This window comes from Corvus moneduloides, chromosome 4 (genome assembly GCF_009650955.1).
Source record: "Corvus moneduloides isolate bCorMon1 chromosome 4, bCorMon1.pri, whole genome shotgun sequence".
NCBI classification, from domain to species: Eukaryota; Metazoa; Chordata; class Aves; order Passeriformes; family Corvidae; genus Corvus; species Corvus moneduloides.
Genome location: NC_045479.1, coordinates 53,322,687 through 53,342,891, shown reverse-complemented (window position 1 = coordinate 53,342,891; position 20,205 = coordinate 53,322,687). Strand labels below are relative to the sequence as shown.

The 20,205-nt window shown below is 37.3% G+C and overlaps 1 long non-coding RNA gene across 1 annotated transcript; it reads left to right on the top strand.

Annotated features, from left to right (window-relative positions):
- Nucleotides 1–9,878: 9,878 nt before the first annotated feature.
- On the top strand, nucleotides 9,879–19,413 carry LOC116443532. The gene is made up of 3 exons (XR_004239952.1): nucleotides 9,879–14,838; nucleotides 16,130–16,296; nucleotides 17,579–19,413. It is a non-coding gene; the product is annotated as an uncharacterized LOC116443532 (long non-coding RNA).
- The last annotated feature ends 792 nt before the right edge of the window (nucleotides 19,414–20,205 follow it).

Below are 20,205 nucleotides of genomic sequence, written 5' to 3'. Positions count from 1 at the left end.
GGGAAGGCAGGAGACTTGGCTTCTGTTTCTGCCTCTGGCACTGACCTTCTGCACAACCACCCTAGCTGAATTTTGTCAGACTTCTCTCATAAGAATGGAATAAGTATATTTGCCTACTCTGAAAACATTTGGATATATACCTAATATTATTATTGACTTGTTATTTTATGGATACTCTTATTCAGAAGTGGAACTTATTCAATGCCTTGGAACTTTATGAGATATTCTTTTCTCATATGAGGCAGCAAGAACAGGAAACCTGTTTCTAAAGGAGATGTTTACTTCTGGTTTTAGTGTCTGGGTCCCTTTTATAGATAATGAAGACATCTATGGTTCAGTTCATCTCTGAAAGCAGATGCCTCAAAGCCATCACATCAGTCATGTCCTAAAATTGCTTTTTTCCCCCCCTGACTATAAAGAACACCTCAATTGGCAAGCTAACAGCTGACATTGCACACTAGGTGAAACGAATCCCACCTTCTGAATGAAATTTACCAAGCATGTTAAGATACTGCTAGTTCACATAGCACCAGAATTAATGTATTTTCCAGGAAAATTTTGCTACCCTCTCTATTAACTCCCTAATTTTCTCTAAAAATGAGGGAAGATGGGTAGTTTTTCATCTTAACTGTTTTAAAATTGAAAAGTATTTGCCTTTTGAGCATTGTTTGCCTCTTGAAATTTGTTTAATTATGTGATCAACCTATTCTTTCTGGCCCTCATGCAAACATACCAGGTTGCCCACTGTGATTGATTTCTACATGTTTTGCTTACCCCTAAACCCAGGTAGTGATGAATCAATTAGACATCAGAAGTAATATGGGAAATGCTATCATTAAAAAAAGTATGTTTCATTTCTTCTTTAGCTTGATAGGACACTATTAAAATGAATTAAGAAAAAGTGCTGCATCACTATATCCAAGCCATATACCAGGAGGTCCCTACACTGCAGTGTTTGAAATTCTAGAACATATTACTATGATGTTGAGAATGCTGGTTGTGAGAAGATTCTTTCAAAACTATCCAATCTCCCCATGCTGGAAAGGGAAACAGATCATGGACAGATAAGTCATCTTATTCTCTGTAGTCTTTTCTGCCCATGCTGTCACAACATATGCCTGGGTTTTGTTAGCAATGCTTTTGACTGCAATGCAGGATTCGTGGTCACATGCCTGCAAACATATGTTTTCCACTATTGTCTGTGTGCTTTTACTTTGAAACCTCAACTTTCAATGGAATGCGGAGGCTTGTCCTATGTATTTTAGTTATCACTTGTGTTGTCTCCTCACTGAGCAGGATTAGCAATGTTGCTAGGGGGATATGCCAGTTTCTACGCTGGACAATCAGGCATACTTTAAAAGCAGAGGAAACTTCTCAGAACTGCTGGAAGGTTTTTTTGTGTTCTGTGGTTCATCAGATTCCAATACCTATGTCTTTAGTAGTGCTGTGTTTTATACTGTTTGACATGAGATCATAAAGCTAATTCCTTTTGTCAGTTATGGTCTCAATTTTGTATTTTAGGTACTGAAACATTTTTTTTTTTAAAGCATCTTGCAGCATATGCTATTGAAAAGGTTGTATTGCAGAGGTTCTGAAGCATGGAAAGACCAAAGCCAGCAGCCAAGCTTTCCAAAAAGAAAAGGTTAGCTAAAATTGCAAGTTCCTCTCACTGAAGTATCTTGCGAAGAAGTCACAGATGTACAACACATGACCAAGCGAAAAAGTGATTATGAGGGTTATAATGGCATAATGCATCCATGAATCCATAATGCATAATGCATTCATCCCAAGGTGCATTTGTGCATCTGTTAAGATATTTTTACTAGTAGTGTAAGAGCTTTTAAAACCATTTTCTGAATTGTTTAGCTCATTTGCAATGTTTAATTGGTATTTTATAATTTTGTCCTTATTCCTTTCTGACATTAAGCCGTGACACAATGCATGAATATATTGTAGTGACAGTTGTTCCAGCTTCCGTTTGTGATTCATCCCTTCGAGCCCTGTCATAATTTCTGCATATATCTTTGTGCCCTCTTCTGCCTTTGTGGAGTCTCTGTGACACTCAGCTGGCCCTAGGTAGGCACAACAGCGTGTCTGAGTCTGGGCTTTTTTTCCCTAGACGAACATATAAGCCAGAATGTTGCTTTACATCCTTTGATGAGAAGTAATTTCTTTTCATTTCTGTTCTTCCTCTTGTTTTATGAGCAGCATTCTGCTCCAATTTGTATTTGATCTCTGTGACACTCAAGTAACACCCAGACAGTTCCTCACCAGGTGTATTTCTTCTCTTACCAAAATTATAAAAAATAAAACCAAATTTTTCTTGATCTCCAGCAGTGGGAGTGAGCAGAGATTCTGGTCCAGTGATCCATTTCCACCCTCACCTATCTAGGTGCTGCTCATGATGATTTAAATGATGGCTGAAGCTGCTCTTTTGCCATCTGAATGTTAATTGCTCCTCCAACCCACCACATCTCCCTGCTGTATTTACAGAGAACATCAAGCCCTACTTGCTGCATTTGGCCTTTAAGCGTAAGAAGTATCTCGATTTCAAAATAAGTCTTTTTCTTTGTGTGTGTGTTTTTGTTTTATTTTTCTAAATACAACAATCCCAAATTGCCAAATGTTTTAAACAACAATTTATACCAATGACACACAGAAATATAATGGATGGGAAAAGCTGAGTTATTAGAGTGATACTTGCTTGGCTCCAGTAGAAGATGCTCTATATACGGTGGAAATTAGTGGAGCTCCTGTCAGCATGATTAAGTCATTTGTAAGTGGGGAGAAAAATAAAGCTGTATAATTCTCCATTTATCATCTTGCTGAGCTGTTTCCTCCCACAGCAGTGATATCACCAGCACAAAGCCCTTCAGACAGATCTTTATCCTCACCAGAACAATGCTCTCTGAGCTTGTTGCTAACCCCTTGTTTCTGTCTCCTCTGAGGTACAGTGGGTTTTTTCCCCCAATCAATGCAGATTATGTTCACTGCTTCACACCTCTCAGCTTTATGAATTATTTCCTTTAAAAATAGCTCCAGCAGATATGTCAGCCATGATTTATTCTGTATGATGTTACAACAAATTGCTCTCATGAGCAGATACTTTGCCAGACATTTTGTGGCCTCTAGGCCTGAGTATCTGTGTGTTCATCCCAGTGCAAAGTCAGCACCACTGAACTCCTGTACCACTGATAGGCACAGGGGTAAAACCAGCACCTTTGTAAACAGAAAAAGATCTAAAGCTACCTTTTTGAAAGGTGATAAGTGATTTGGAGAATAAAATTTGAGGATGGATAAAATAAAACTTCAAGGAGTCATGATATGACAAAGGACAAAAAGCCAAGCGTGGATATGTTTGGTGGAGTAAAGAAATACTAGCCAGTCCATCACTTAAATTATTCAGTGAAGAGTATGGTCCTGCATAAGATACTGGAGAACATGACTGCAAAATCCCACCGCTGTTCCCAGATGTTAATATTACAGAGCCCCCACTCCTACTCCTTTTCCAGCATTGAAACCCTTGCTGACCTTGACAAGAGCAGGTTTGTACTCTGGCGAGAACTGCTTTGAACTGTTTGAGTCTAATTTACCTTCTTTATTTCACTGCATTGGAAAGTAAATAAGTACTTAGAGGTCTAAACAAAGCACCACACTTAACAGATTAACAAAAAAGATTGATTATTGATTGAATGATGCATTAATTAGTTCCTAATAGCAAAGGGACTTGCGGAGAGTTGTGCAGGTTGGAAGAGGTCAGTTCAAATGTTAAATACACAGGGACAGTAGCAGTTCATGGGGACAAACACATGTGGTAAACAAGAACAGAGAGCAGAGAGAGAAGTGGATGAATGTCATGAGAGTTCCCTTCAGCATCTGAGGATTTTGAATCTCAAAGAGAAGAGCACTGACAAAGCTGGTGGCATGTGCAGATGCAGCTCTGACAGCCCCTACAGAGAGCGCCTTCAAGTTCATTGTGTGATGAGGAAGGGTCTTTGCATTGGGTGATGCATGGGCCATGACTGCATCAGGGTGCCATAATGCACCTTCTGAGTAACCAGCCTCTCCAGTCTTTGCTACTGAAGGGAGGGAATGGAATAAGAGGTGGGGAAGGAAGAGGGTGAGACTTAATGGGATGACAGAAGTCTCCCATGGCCTTCCTTATAAGTTCGTTTCTCACTGGAAGCTCTTAGCTGCCAGACTGAATACTAAGATTACCCAAGCAATGTGTTATTCTGCCATATAGAGGGTGGGGGAATGCAGAAGGACTAGGGGTCTGATTCAGTAAAGTCACCTCTACCTTTAGAAATCTGCATTTCTCACAAGAAATTTACTGGACAAAATACAACGAAGTATCAAATTGTTAATTAACAAAGTTTAAATACATATTTATTAGTATCTATATTCCTGTCATGCTTTATCATTGTTTGAATGATGCTCTCATGTTCCAAGGTATAGAATATAATTTTAAGAAAATTGCACAAGTTTGCTTCTCATTACATCTTTATACAATTACGATACCCTTTTTTTTCTCAAAAATTGTCCAACTAAAATACAGGTTATATCCTGGATAACCTTTGTGTGAGTCCTGATCTTTATTATCTTGCAATTTCAGTTGCTCAAATGTACTCCTCCTATCCTCTCTGTGACTAACAGCAGTTTCCTCCGAAACCTGCTCTGTTTCTTCCCTCTCTGTATTCCTTTATCCTGGCAGAAGATGTGCCTGTCCTGATGGCTGGCACAAACGGTGTGAAGGTGCTGTCCATGCGCTGCCCGCGCTGTGACTGAGGGATCAGTGCTGTCCCCTCACACTGGCCACCATATTAAGAACAGTCTCCCAAGCCCCTTGGCACTTCTCATCTCCACAGCAGGGAAGTGGAGAATGCTGCAGTGTTATCTGATGTGCTGGCACAGCATCTTGCTGATTTTACACCACCAACCTCTCCCCCATAGCACCAGAAAATTGTTTTAGGAAAAAACCCAAACATTTCCAGAAGAGCATTTGAAGTAAATGCAAAATCCTATCCATTCATCCATCCATCCATCAAGTCAGTTATGACTTGAGGAGGGGTTATTGCTCAGTAGGCTAACCTACTGAGTTCTGTGAGAATGTATCTGTGCTTGAACAGTTTTACCCCTGTTGTCTTTTATCCTTATTCCCCTCTTCTCCCTGAATCTTTGTTGAGGGAAATCTCTACAGAAACTTTTCCATCTTTTCTCACTGGAATCTTTGAGCTGATTTCTACTAGCCTACTATATGCCACCATTTATTATTATTATCTTTCCTCCTTGATCAAAATAACAAAAAATAAATGTAATGAAAAGACTGGAGGCCTAGAATAACAGGGGAAGTCAAGTAAATTCCATTATTTCAAAGCACAGGAAAAAAGATATGACAAATACCAGTAAGACTGATATTTTAATGGGTGCTGGTAGAGTACAACATAGTGATGTTAATAGGTGGAAACAAATCCTGTCTCACAAAGCTCATTTTGCTTTAAGCAGAAGCTAAGGAATTGGCCCCCTTCTCTCTATGCAGCTTTCATGAGTCTGGAATTGGCACAGCCTCAAGCTCTACTTCTAGTCCCAAAACAAGATTTTGAAAGCAACATAATCTTTTGGTTTTTCATCGTCAAGGAGATCAGGCCATTTCAAGACCCATTCCATAATAAATTACTACTAACTGCCAGCTGTTAACAAACTCAACATTGTCTCTCTTCTGTATAAACAGCTGTGTTACAAGAATGAAAGAAAAAGGGAGAGAGGAAAGGGCTTGCTACAGCCTGATGGTGCCAGTGAACTTTGTGTGCTCTGATTTGTGAAGAATTCAGTGATTGTGTTTTAACAGAACATGAAAGTATTGGAACAATGCAAGCATTAGATGACCCTCAATATTACAATATGATTTCTTGTTGCATGGCAGAGCTTGGGCACAGAGATATTCAGAAAAACTTTGTTGCATCCTCAAAATACATACAGACTATGGCAGAGTGCACTGCTCATTGGAATAACTCATTTGACCTTTTAGTACTCAGAGTTTGCAAGTTTGATAATGAAACATGTATCAATACAATCAATGTACACAATGCTTCTACTGAACCTTCATAGCAAAAGTCCATCAACATATTGGAGTACTCCAGTAACTCAGAATTGCTCAGCTCTAATACGACACTTAGTTGCCAGGTCAATCCAGTAACAGTCATTGTGACAAAACACATTTACATATGTGCATCAGTGAACAAATTTAATGATGTTGGATAGCACGATAGTAAGAAGTTGTGCTAAATGTTTTCGTAGAGACTACAAAGAGCTAAGCTGGAGATAAAGCATGAAAACACATTGAAAGTATTGAAATTAGGTTTAAAAAAAAGGTTTTAAAATACAGACCTCCTTTGTGCCACTGGAAATGTGCTCTGCTGGCAAATCCGGACACAAAGCAAAGCATTTTGAGGCACTGTCAAGGGTTTGTTAAAATATGGCTGGACACTGAAGCAAAGCCAATTTACACAGTACCAGCTGGCAAGCAGAGGGGTGTTTATTCTGCTTGATAAGCATCTCCTTAGTAACTCTATGAGTCAATAAATTGGGTTGATGAGTAGCATGTGGGGGAAGAAACTGGAGTGCAATCATAGTGCACCATGGAGAATGTTAACTAAATGGCAGGGACAGGAACTTGAAATCAAGGCTGCAGAGGCTGCTTTTTGTAAGGGGATTCAAGGTAAATATGTGAAAGGTGAATAATGAGCAGTATGCAAGTGAAGATAATGGGCCAAATTAGCCTGCAGCTCACATTCATGCTTATTTCCCTCTGTTTGCCCAAGTTGGATTCTGAATCGATTCTCCCTGTTTGACAGTTCTTTATTTGAATTGCTATTGACTGAAAGCCAAAAATTGTGAGTGGTACGTAGGGAAAAAAGGTCTTTGTTCATGTGGAGTACATCTGACCCATAGGGAAGCTAAAATTTGTAATTGTAGCTTAAAGCACATCTTTACATCCTAAGGTTAGCTTGGTTCCTGTCTCGTAACAACTACTGGAGTTGACACCCTTTACAAATGACTGACAAGGGATAGGTAAGAGAAAGATCAATCAATAGAAATCCTGATTCCTGAGACAAAGTTGCATAGGAACCCCTAATACTACTGGGGCAGGCCTTCATTGTTAAAAAAAAAAAAAACCTATAAAAACCTTGATTCTTGTTATGTATCTTCCCTTTCCCAACCCTTTACTTCTAGACTAGCCTCTCTGGGGAAATTTCAGATGAGGTTACACTGCCTGAAATTATCAGCAACAGTAATGGCATAGAGAATGGAATTTTAAATCCTGGGCATATATTTAATAACCTCCATTGCTGTCTAGGGAAGCCAAGCATATTTAAAATCAAATGCAGAAGGCCTAATGCATAAGATTAATAGCCTATGAGGTCACAGAGAAAAGTTATGATTATCTAATCTGACCTTTTGAATAACTCAGATCCTGCAGTTTCACCTAATCATCCCTACAACAAACCCATAACTTTTGATTACCCTATGATGGATATTTCAGAAACATATCCTAAACAGATTTAATGAATTAAAGTGATGAAGAATCAATTGTATCATTAGTAAGCTGTTCCTGTGGTCAGTTACTAAAACTGATTTGAAAAAAGTCTTGATGAATCATTCCCCCCCAAAAAAATTACTCTCTGATGAAACAAAACTGCTTCACAAAACACTGTAGAGTAATGTGATTTTGATTCAGGTAACAGAAGAGCTTCAGGCAGACACATTTAGTCTTCATGTTTTGAACTGGCTTCACTAGAAATTCTCATTTCATGTTATACTATAACAAAATAAAAGCATTCTGAATTCCTGACTTTTTCTTTATCAAGAAATCTGAATTTTGGGACTTCATCCAGTCAAAATACAGATAGGTATTAAAAAGACATATTTTATACTCTTACTAGTACTAGCCATTTTATTAATTACCCTCAAAAAAAAAACTGGTTTAGAATCCAGACTTACTTGAGCTGAAATGATTTCTGCTCTAGACAGAGGATCTTATTTTTTATACAGTATCCTGTCTGACAGGCGGGTCTTGCAATTTTAGTTCTCTTTTGCTAACAAGAAAAATTTTAAACTTTCTCCTGGAAAACTGGACAGAAAGAGGTTCTCTAGACTCTCACCATAGAGGAGTTTTTCTGCACTTCTAATCCTTACGGAGGCTTTTTTTAATCTCTTACCAGTTTTCATCACCCATTCCAAACACGTGACTACATTATTGCTACAATCACTGAATTATTGGCACTTTTTACTTTCTGTTTATAGCCACTGTGATTAATTTCTAATAAGTCTTTTAGCCCTCTTCAGGGCTAAAAGTAGTGTATTTAGATTTATGTGATCAGACTTAGAGGGCATTGCATCCTAAGTATGCCTAAAATATGGTGGATGAATCATACCCTAAAAGTGCTAACTTCTTTTCATTGGCTACCAGTGGAGCCTTGATGACAGCTCAAAAGTAGACATCAAGACTGTAGATATTGAAAGGTAGATGGGATTATTTCCTCTGTAAGAAACCAACAGTCTGAATCAGTTATTGGCTTGGAGACACACTTTTTAATATCTTTTTTTAAATTATATTCACAACAGTTTTTCTTTGCCTTTGTATAAATGGAAAACATATCCCAAGGGGAAAATGATGACTCAATCCACCCAGGAGAGTTTCCACAGTTGATGTCAAGTTGGTTTCTTTTCTCTAATTCCAACACTGATTGTACATAGAGTCATTCAGGTTAAACAGAAGTTAAATGGTGAAATAAGTATGGGAATTGCATTTTGAATTCAAGTCTCACCAAAAAAGAAAAAAGCAAAGAGAGGGAGATAAGTTTATGTATCACTGAAAATTGTAAGAACACCTATGAGTTGCACTTGAATGGTTAATGTGCACATTAATGACTTTGTCTTATTTTTGCCACTGTCTTCCACTATCAAAGTATTTTGCTTCCTAAATGTGGACATAGTGTATTAGCTTCACAGAAAAGACACTCTTTTCTCTGACTCATAAGAGTTAAAAGACTTGTCTTAAGAAGTCATTTTATCCACTCTAGTTTTGGACTATCTAATGAGGTGGTCAATAAACATTCAGGCTATATGGCAAGCCAGGATTTTCTCCCATAGAGTCATAGAATTATTTGGTTTAGAAGGGACCTTTAAATATCACATAGTTCCAGCCCCTGGCCACAGACAGGGACACTTTCCACTAGACCAGGTTGCTCAAAACCCCATCCAACCTGGCCTTGAACAATTCCAGGGAGAAGTATCTACACTGTACTACACTATGCAACTATACTCTGAGCAACCTGTTCCAGTGTCTCATCACTCTCATCATAAAAATCTTCTTCCTTATGTCCATTTTAAATCTACCCTCTTCAGGTCAAAATCATTGCCCCTTGTCCTGTCACTACAGGCCTTGGTAAAATGTCTGGAAGCTCCTTTTAAGAACTGAGATGCCACAATAAGGCATTGTAAGTAACAGTCATTAATAGCAGGATTTTGAAATACTCTTTGAATGATCTGACAGCATTAGAGTATAACATACCCAAATCTGACAGGTATAACTCAGGACATTTTACCTGGCCCTGGTGGGTCCAGCAAAGGGCTACAAAGATAATTAGGTGACTGGAGCATGACTGTTAAGAGAAAAGGCTGAGGGGGCTGGGCCTGTTCAGCCTTGAGAAGAGATGAGTGAGAGGGAACCTCATCAATATCTATGAGTATCTGAGGGAGGGTGTGAAGAGGATGGAGTTGGGCTCTGCTCAGTGGTGCCATGCAATAGGACATGAAGCAACGGGCAGAAACCGATGCACAGGAAGTTCCACCTGAACATGAGGAAGAACTTCTTTACTGTGCAATGACCATGCACTGGAACAGGTTGCCCAGAGAGGCTGTGGAGTCTTCTGCACTGGAAATACTCAAGAACTCTCTGGATACAGTCCTGTGCCATGAGCTCTGGTATTGCCCTGCTTGAGCAGGGAGGGTGGACCAGATGACCCACTGGGGTCCCTTCCAACCTTATCTATGCTGTGATTATGTGCAACTGTGTTAATTTACATTGAGAAGAGACTGGACACCTAATGGACAAGGAGACATCTACATTTAAAAAACTTAATCTCTAAGTTGACTTCTATCCTCAGCCAAAAGTGGCTGTCTAGGCTTCCCCTGCTGCCAATAAATTACCATTTCCTTAGGCAATTCACCCACTCTAGACCCAGTTACCTCCTACAGATGCCTCATTGACTTACACCTACTTGATGTGTAATGAAACAATATGCACTTATGTCAGTAGAAAAAAGAGCATTTGAAAAGAAATACTATGTCTACCTTAGAGAATTTTCTTTATAGCTGTTCCCAGTAGATAATCAGCAATGTAGGCATATAGGAATGATGATTCCCTCTACAGCCGTAATCTCACCCTTCTGTGACTTTGATTTATTCTGCTGCCTCTTAATTAAGTAATCACTTTTCAAAGGAGTCCAGTATTTTTCAGTATGTTCTGAGGGACAGACACAAGCAGGCCCAAGATCTTCAGGGCAGTGTTTTGATGCCGTAACTAAAGGACCTTCGTTTCTCTTTAGGTAGCTCCTCCCTCTTATTTTTTGCATTACCTCTACAGTTCCTCATAAATTAAAGGTTTGTGAAAGAATACTCTTCACTGTGTCACTGTATTGCTCTTGAAAAGGATTTTTTTTTAACTAACCCTTTAAAAGTAATAAAACATAAACCTTTAAACTTTTTACCAATACTTATGATGACTGATTGTTTCAGATTCATAGCACAGAGCTTTACTGCTTGAGTTAGCAGTGACTGGAAGCCATAGGAGTTAAACTTTCCCTTTATGGGACATCCCCCAGCTAGAAAGAATATTGGTACAGGATATCACAGTAGCAAGCAACTGAAAGAAGGATAAATCATTGGAAAATAGCTCAGTCCTTTTTTTTTTTGAAACAGAGTAAATTTGTTTTAATTAATACATAAGCACTATGAGAAGATAGAGCATGTGCAGTATTGTCCAGTGCGTGCTCCTGTCAGGCACAAAAAAACACTTTTAAGCATGAATAAGTTATGCTTACCATAGGTTTATAGTTAGGTTAAATATTGGTTGGAGTTTTTTAGGGTTTTTTTTTTTTTATTTGGATTTGTTTGTTTTAGAGTGGTCTTTTTGTTTGGTTTGGTTTTGATCTTTTGTGGGTTTTTTGTTTGTGGGGTTTTTTTGTTTGGTTTTTGGTTTTTTTCTTTGTTTTGTTTTTTTTTGAGTGGTTTTTTCTCGGTTTTGTTTTGTTTTGCTTTGTTTTGCTTTTATTGGCATGGATACCAAAAGGCTATTTTTCTTCAGACAGTTTCTAGTCAAAGCTTCAAATCTTTGTGGAAATCCCTCTAAGTGTTTATAATAATTTATGAACAAGAGAAAAGTATGATATTGCCCTCTAACTTATAATTGAAAATGACTACACAAATGTTATTCCATCTGTGGATGACAGCATATTGGCAGAATGACTACTTTTAGTTTAAATTACTAAGAAAATGAAAGAAAAATGTTAGTAACTTATGTCAAGAAGTTGTAGGTGCTTATACCTGTGCTGTTTACTGCAGTTTCAGTCCTGGTGCACTCATATGAGATGCCTGCTATTCCAACATTACTCTTCAGAAAAAAACAGGGTAGATGGATTAGGTATGTTTTGAAATTGATATGTCCTTTGTCACTCCTGAATGTAAGAAGCCTGAAGCTGGAATTGAATCACACTGAAATGTACCTAACATATGATATTTCAGTTGCAGAAATATGACCACAGCCTTTTAGCATCTGCTGGGTATGAATTTTTAAATTTGGTACTAAGGAGTAGCAGCACACACTGAATGAATGCTATCTACTCTCATCACACAGCAAATCTTGAAATATTAACTTCTTTCCAATTGCTGCATGCTCATTTAAATTCACTGCTGCATACTGAGATTTTACACTCTGGAAGTGTTGCCTTTTTTATAGAAACCAACACATCAGTGTTGGATGCTAAGGATTGGTGCTGCAGGACAGCAAGTTGTGCAAATGCTTGAATTTAATACAAGCTACCATACAGTTTTATGGAAAAGAGTTTTAATTTCCCCATCTTGCTTTTTGAGGGGTTTTCTGAGCCATTCTGTTGATGTCACATTGCTGTCCAAATCACCCAAGAAACTTGCACATGATGTCACCATTTCATGTTGGTAAGAGGCATCCACTTACTATGAGAATGGAGAATTAAGGAATTGCATGGGGGAAAGGGAGTAAAGTAGCACAATAGGAATTTGGACTTTTGGAGTATCCAATAATTGTAACATGTGAAATGCAGGCTTTAAAGCAATCATGCTGCAAAGTTGTGTTTTTAAATGCTGACCTAATCCTTGGTCCACTGAAACCAGCTCCTCCTCTCCTCATACCTGTCTGCTTAAGCCAGCTACTATCTGGTCTTTTAAAAGGTCTTTTAAAAGCTCTTCCTAAATGGGGTGACGTACAACAATCTTGATTTTATATTCTAAGTGAACTAAATGTTATCTGGCTATTAGCAGCTGAGACTGCTGACTCCTGGCAAAAGTTATGCTGGGGCTGGACAATACACTTGGCATGAAGGACTGACAATGTAAGAACATCACTAAGGACAGACATATTCCTGTTTTTTTACAGACAAAAATTATTACATATGCAAAAAGAGAAAATCCACAATTAAAAGTAACCTTAGCCTTATGTTAGTCATAAAAATAATAAATAAAATGTCCTAAATTAGTTTTAATATTAAAAAGATGTCTTGTAATAGCATTTTATTGCTCTATGGTCATAATAGCATCCCACCAAATTATACCATAATTGGCTTAGAATAGAATCCTGAACCAAAGCCTTCTGTAAGGGAACTCTACTGTTTCTTAGAAATTATGGAGTTTAATAAGAATTGATTTTCCTAACTCCTCCTTATGCCTTTCATCAGCTGTGCAAAGCTCGTGCTATAGATACGCTGAAATACTCTTTAGAAGAGCTTTATAAATACTCTCTATAAGAGCCTTCTAGAGCTCAATAATTTTTTTTTATTTGATGTAGAAGTATTTTAGAAACTGAAGAAATTATTTTAGGAGTTTAAAAATGAATTAGCAAAGAACATATTTGTATTTTACTTTGAATATGTCTTTAAAAATTGTTACCCATGAAAACCTGATGATTCTGTCCTATTGAAGTTGAAATCCTACCTCAGAAAGTTAACTTCATGTAAAAACAGATAGAAGAATATAAAATAGAAGAATATAAAATCAAGATTGCTGTGCATCACCCTATTTAGGAAGAGCTTTTTAAAAGACCTTTTATGACAGATAGTAGCTGGCTTAAGCAGACAGGTATGAGGAGAGGAGGAGCTGGTTTCAGAGGACCAAGGATTAGGTCAGCATTTAAAAAACCAACTTTGCAGCATGATTGCTTTAAAGCCTGCATTTCACATGTTACAATTATTAGTTATTCCAAAGCTCCAAACTGCTATTGTGCAGAAATGGACATTTCAAAAGGCTAAGTAGGTATTGACTACAAAAGGACCATAAGCTTAGTATGAAAAACATTTTAATCTCTTTACAGTCTAGAAATGTTATTTTGATTTTTGATCTCCAAAATACTTCAACACAAAGGAAATGCAAGTTAACAGTGGGAATTGTAGCTCCCTTCTTAAAATGCATATTGTGTCACTGCTGTTGCACACCTTTGATCTGTTGCTGGTTTGTTGTCATCTGAAGTCTTTCATTGTTGAAAAAGTATCTTACCAATTAGTATTTTCAGTAGTGTTCTGCCATGGTTGACCTGGTGGTCTGAGACCAGATCACATACTAAAAAGCTTACTCTGTCCTTTTTTTCTGGATAATTGCCTTGGGGAGACACTGTACTTATAACCATGTTGAGTTATTTTGTTATGCTAAAATGTCAAAAAAATTGTGAAATTAAGGCTGGCAAGGAGCTAAAAACTAACTGCAACAGGGTTAATCCCCCAGACACATACTCCCTGCAAATTTTAATTATCAGATAATAAATTTCTGCTTTAAATGTGGGACTTTAGATCTTTTCTTGGTGAATGCTTAATATTCACTATATGCTGTCTCAGTAGCAGCCTTCCAGAGTTACTGGCAAAATGAAATTGCTTTTGTTGGCAAAAGAATTCCAGCCTACGTGAAGAAATGAATCCTAGGACACTCACTAAAATTTATTTTGTCTTGCTAAAGAAAATGTTTTGAAGCATGAAGATATGTTTTCGAGAAAAGTGCCAAATCTAAGTTTCAGTTACTTACGTAAAAGTATCTGAAAGGATAGAAACAGTGTGAAAAAGCTAAAAGAGCTTTGAAGAAAAATAACACACACCTACAAAGGAGTATTTTATCAGTGGGGAAGCACTGTGTCTGCTTAGTTCAGCTCTTCTTTACCCAGTGATGGGTCATATCTTATCATATCATATACATCACATAAGACACAGATGCCAGAATAGAATGGTGAGCGCTGGCAGGGGCTCTGCCTGTATCCCTCTACTTCCCTGCATGTGAGCACCCCAAGGACGCTTTAAGGTGCAATTTAATTCTCCAGCTTGATTTGGAAGGATAACCTTCCCCCTCCTCCCCCGCTGAGGCTGATGTCTGCTCCCTGTGCTGTCCCATTCCATACAGCCAAGTCCTGCCGTTCAGCAGCCCCCATCCCAGTGTGCTCACACCCAGCTGCATCTGCTCCTGCTGCTGCCCTCGTGTCCACCGGGAGGGGTCCTGCCTTCTGCCCTTGACAAATCCTCTTCTTGTCCTGCCCATGAAGTGATGGTAAAAGCATCTCTCCTTCCTTTCTGAGCACTGCCTAGTTTTGAGTGAACATAAACAAAGAGAGGGAAAAGAAAACTTCCTGACAAGCTGTGGAAGGGATAAGCAGAATCTGGCCTTTAGACTACGAATCTGACTTATGTCTTGCTAGACCATGTTAATTACTTGGCATGAAAATGCATGCCAGAAAGGAAGTACAGCCTGAGCCTGTGTACCAAATAAGATTCAAGTGAGGGGAAAAAAATCTCAATAAAGAGGTGGTGTATCTGTTACTGCTAGGACATGGCGGATGTTGATTTTCTACAAGTATTTTTCATTGTTGGAAACAGAAATAATTTTTGAGAGAATCTTGTATATGGATGTATGGATATACAGTGTATATCCATATATGAACATATGGGTGTATATCTATTTTTATGCATTATATAAACCTATCTTTATACATATATACATTGTGTCTGTATATGCATATACATATAGATGCCTTGTCATATGGCCTTCATGCTTGTAAGCTAAAATACTATGTAAGTTCTGGTGCTTTCTGCGAAAGAGCTTCAAGAGACTTCCCTGTAGTAAGGAGCTTTTTAAAATAGCCAAGCCTGTCTTTCTCATGTTTAATCACAGCACCTTTAAATGTATATACTTGAAATATTTAATTCCATGAATAAACAATCACATAGCTTCTAAAACTATGTTAATAATCAATATCCAGGCTGGATTTTTTGGTAAGTGCTTTATATGAGCTATAGTTGCAGCTGGGAACATTGTAATATCACCTTCAGAAATGGTTTTCATTTAATGTATATCACACAGGGCAAAAGTTAATAAAATTTTTTGCTGAGGTCCAAATGGTTTCCTACCTGATTCTACCTATGGAATAAAAAATATCCTAGTCTACATCATGTTTAATTTTCCACCTCTTCACCAAGCTAGACATTTCTGTGAGGTGGAATACATGTTTCTTCCTTGCTCAGCAACATTGCCACCAGCAAACTCAACAGCTAGAGAATAAGAGGGAAACAAAAAGGCAGAACATCACAAATGCTGAACTCAAGGCTGTTGGATTCAGTATTTGCTTAGTGTCTGGCAAACAAAGAAAATACTCAAAAAAAACCCCAAAACAAAAACAAAATAGAACAGGACAGTTATGTCTGAGAGACAAAATATTTACTTTGGCATTTTGTTATGGGGATAACAGTTTTGTATTTACAATTCATTGCTATGTCTGGCAGACTGATTCACCAAATATATAGTGACACATTTTTCTCTTCCTTTTTCCACTGAAAATGTCCAGTGAAAGCAATTAATTTCCATGAAGTTACTCTAAAATTAGGACCTGAAGTTCTATGACCTGAACAGACAGTGGATAAGACTCCTTTAGCAATGAAATGGAGCAAAAATGAAGATTACTCTGAAGATGCTTCTGTTACTGGGATCTTTGGATATTCTTCAGCCATTGGAGTAGGTATTGCAAGATCATTTCCCATCCAACTTTGTTTCAGTCAGTAATTTTATCCTATCCTATGAGAAATGTGAAAGAAGATTCATATACCTTTAAAGGATATGTGAACTCTTTGGGGAAAATAAAATCACTCAGAATTCCTCTTATTGCACAGATTTCTTCAGCTAGTCGGGAAGGAACTACTGCAGCACAGCAAAGTGGTGAGCTGAGTATGAATGCCAAGTAGAAAGCAAATCTATGACTGCCGCTAAAAGGAAACAACTGTTGCTAGCCACAGCTGCTTCCTTACTTTTAATTTTTTAAAACCTTTTCTAAGATTCATAGTCGATCCTTGTCAAGGAAATGTTCTTCCTTAATTGCCGTACTCAGTTACTGATTTGCTAGGCTGGAAATGAGAGCTTTCCTAAACAGTGTGTTTGATTTTTCCCCTTGGAAGCTAATGGAGCCAAAAGTTATGTTTGTTTGTGCTGTAGCTTCTTCCCTGCTGATGCTGCCTGTTTGAAGCAGCTGATTCTGCTCCATGACTGTCATTCTGTGTGGCAGCCTGGAGCTCTGATTTCCTTGGGACTTTCTTTAATGCATGCTGCAGCAGTCCTGCTAAAGCTGCATCTCATTTCCTAGAGATTGACAGAACTTGTAACAGACTCAGAACGTAACAACCCTACAGTTCAGAAAGCTTTTTTCAGCATTTTAATTATTTGTCTATGGTTTATAGCTGTCTTCTTGACCAACCTGTTTTCTTGCAGAATGGTAGATTTCAGAATTTTTGTAGTAAGCCAAAAAGTTCTTAGTGTGCAGGGAAGGAGGAAAGATTTTACAGATAAATCTAACTGCAACAATCTATACTTCTTGGGGTAATGTTTCCCATGAGAAATTATTTCTATTATTTGTAATAAATTTGTAATAATTTGTAATAATTTGCAACTTACAAAATTGCCAGAATATGATCCAATAGGAATAAGGAAACCTTTATTATGTATTGGAACTAAAGGAGGCCTTAGTGATATGGAAATTCACTATGAAGAAAGGCTACTGTAAGAAAAACTGGCTAAAGTTTAAGGTTAGGAACGTCTCACTCTGATTTAAGTTTGACTATTTATATGCCCACAGAGTTAATCTAGTTTCACATTATCACAATTTTTTGTTGTTTTTTCTTCCCTCCAGATTTTTTCAGAGCTTTTGCTGTTGCTGATCTTTCATGATTTTATTTCAAATGACACAAACAACTGTTCTTAGGCTTATTTGAGGAGAAAAATTCTGTATGTTTTTTCTTTATTGTAGGTCCACCCGGCAACTTTTTTTCCCTACAGTACCAGCTACCCAAGTTGATTCCTGGTTCTGGTGACAGAATTACAGTGAACTCTTCTCCACCTGAGAGTTTGTGCAAAGGCTCCTATGAAAAAAAATTGACTGATTTTTAATCCATATAGTACAAAATTTATCATTATTGTATAGAGTACATCACAAGTTTTATCCAGCTTTAGAATTTTTCTGTCTTTTAAAGCTGCAGAATCACTAAACATCCTCACTTAAGAGGTTTTCCACATGACTGTACACCTTAGAACCATTTCACTTTATCTGAGCTAACATACACATTCTCTGTAAGACAGTATTGGCATTTTTCAGGTTTAGTTTCAAATAAGCCCAATGCAAAGATAACTATAGCTCTCCACAGAAGAAGTTATCTTAGTCTTCATATCAAAGCAATACATGAGAACTGTACAAGAACCATTTTTATTGTCTGCTCTTGCAGAAGCCACCAAAAAGCATGGGTTATTCTGATCCTTTTCTAACTCTACAGAAATAATCAGAAGAAGGTCTTCACCATCCATCTCAGTGCTGTAGGATTTTTGATCCCCATTTGTCTCACTCACCTGCCAAAAACTTACGAATGTATAAGATTTTTTTTCCTGGGATTTGTGTGATTAAGATTTTATCCAGGGGAGGTATTAATAATCCCTGATAGAGCCACAATTTACTCATTTCTCAGTGCATGATCTTTAGACTTGACATTATTCCTCAATTTAGACTATTCTAGCTTACTTCCCATGCACAGGCTTAAATATATCCACTGTGATGTATGTTTTCAGTGTCCCAAAGGGATATTACTCTATCTTACCAATACAAGTATCACACTAAGCATAATTTTTTTGAATCCAATCTCTGTTTAATGCAAAATAAATTTTATTGAAGCTTAGTTCAGATGATAATAACTCCAAAAACATCCAGTGAATTTAAAATAACGATTTCATCAGAACCTTTAATATTTCTAATGCATAAGCTGATATCGGCTTCATCTCTACCATAGTGAGTCATTTTATATTTACTCTCTGAGATTTTCTACAGGTAGTGGGGAAGATGTTTGCTATGGTATTTGTACTCATGTATTTTCCAGTTAATTTTTTCAGTACCTCTATTTTGATATCAGATTGTCCTCTTCAGCATGCTACCAAGGCTTGTTTAGATTGTCATAATGAGGATGGAGCAGAGTATTCTGGTATCATTTGACAAGAGATATGCTGTAGACCTCTGCTCTGAACTACCAGACTAAAAAGTTGATAATCAAGTTACAATTTTGCAGACAGAGAGATTTTTATAGATTTTACTCTGCTACATGTTATGTTGCAATAATATTCCTCAATTTCTCCATTACGGGCTAGGGTTTTTAGTTGCTAAGGCCACTGAAGCTCAATATAAAAAAAAAATAAAGGAATTCAAGCTGATTCAAGACAGATCAATAAGGTTTAAATTCCGTGTTCAGAGGTTTAACAGGAATGGTGAACTGATTTTTTGTGGGGTTTTTTCCCATCAAAATAGTTACTTGATTATCCTCAGTAAATTCTCCTTTTCCGTGCCCATCTTCTCACAGACATTTGTTCTTCTTTTGTGGTGTTAATGAAGGCAGAACTTTCTGCTTCTCAGAATAAGAAAACAAATACTGAAAATTATTATCACAATCCAGGACTGAAACAAATTTTTTTTAAAATACCATAGCTTTCAGATTGAATGCTCTAACTCCGCAATTCAAGATGGCTGGTGACATCTTTCTTATTTACCTGTGTACAGATATACACACCAAATGAAGTCAAAATGCATACTCTTAGCTGTACCCAACAGGTCATTGAAAAAAAACCCAAACAAATCAAACGAACAGAACAAAAAAAACCCAAAACCACATAAACAACAGCCCCAGGTGAGGTAAATAACTTCATCAAAAGTAAAGTCTATAATGACAATGATTTGTGCCAAACAAAAAAATGTGCCTGAAATGGACAAAATTGATAAACACACAACTCTTTTTAACACCACCTGTATGCATGCATACTACCTCATACAGAGAGAAATTAAGAGAAATATTTTTCTGAAATGTTGAGATTGAAGGAAGAGTAATCTGTAAATACAAAGACTGGAAAGTGTGTATACACTTGTACTGAAAATACAAATAAGCAAATAAATAAATTAAAAATGGAAGCTACTTTTGATGTATGGCATTTTTGCAGACCTTAGATACACTGAAGTGACCCAACAAGCTGTTGTTGAAATCAGCAGTGACAGCTGTCCTCATGATAAAAGAAGTGAAGAAATTTTCAAGAAGATGAAGTCATAAAACAGTGTCATAAACATTTTAGTGTCATAAACATTTGTTTCAAACCTTGCACAGATACACCGTAGATTTTACTTGCTACTGATGTAGGAAAGATGTAAAGTAGAACATCATGGTATCAATCCCATCTTCCTTCTGATGACTTTTTTCCCTGAATATCTTTCCTTTATTTCCTTAATTTTGATTTTTTTTTACAATTAAGCCACTGCTGCATATGCAGAGAATGATTCTACATACATTGTACTCTATGAAGAAATACTACTTAAGGAGAATCAGGGTATGACTACGGAGAGAATAGAGAGAT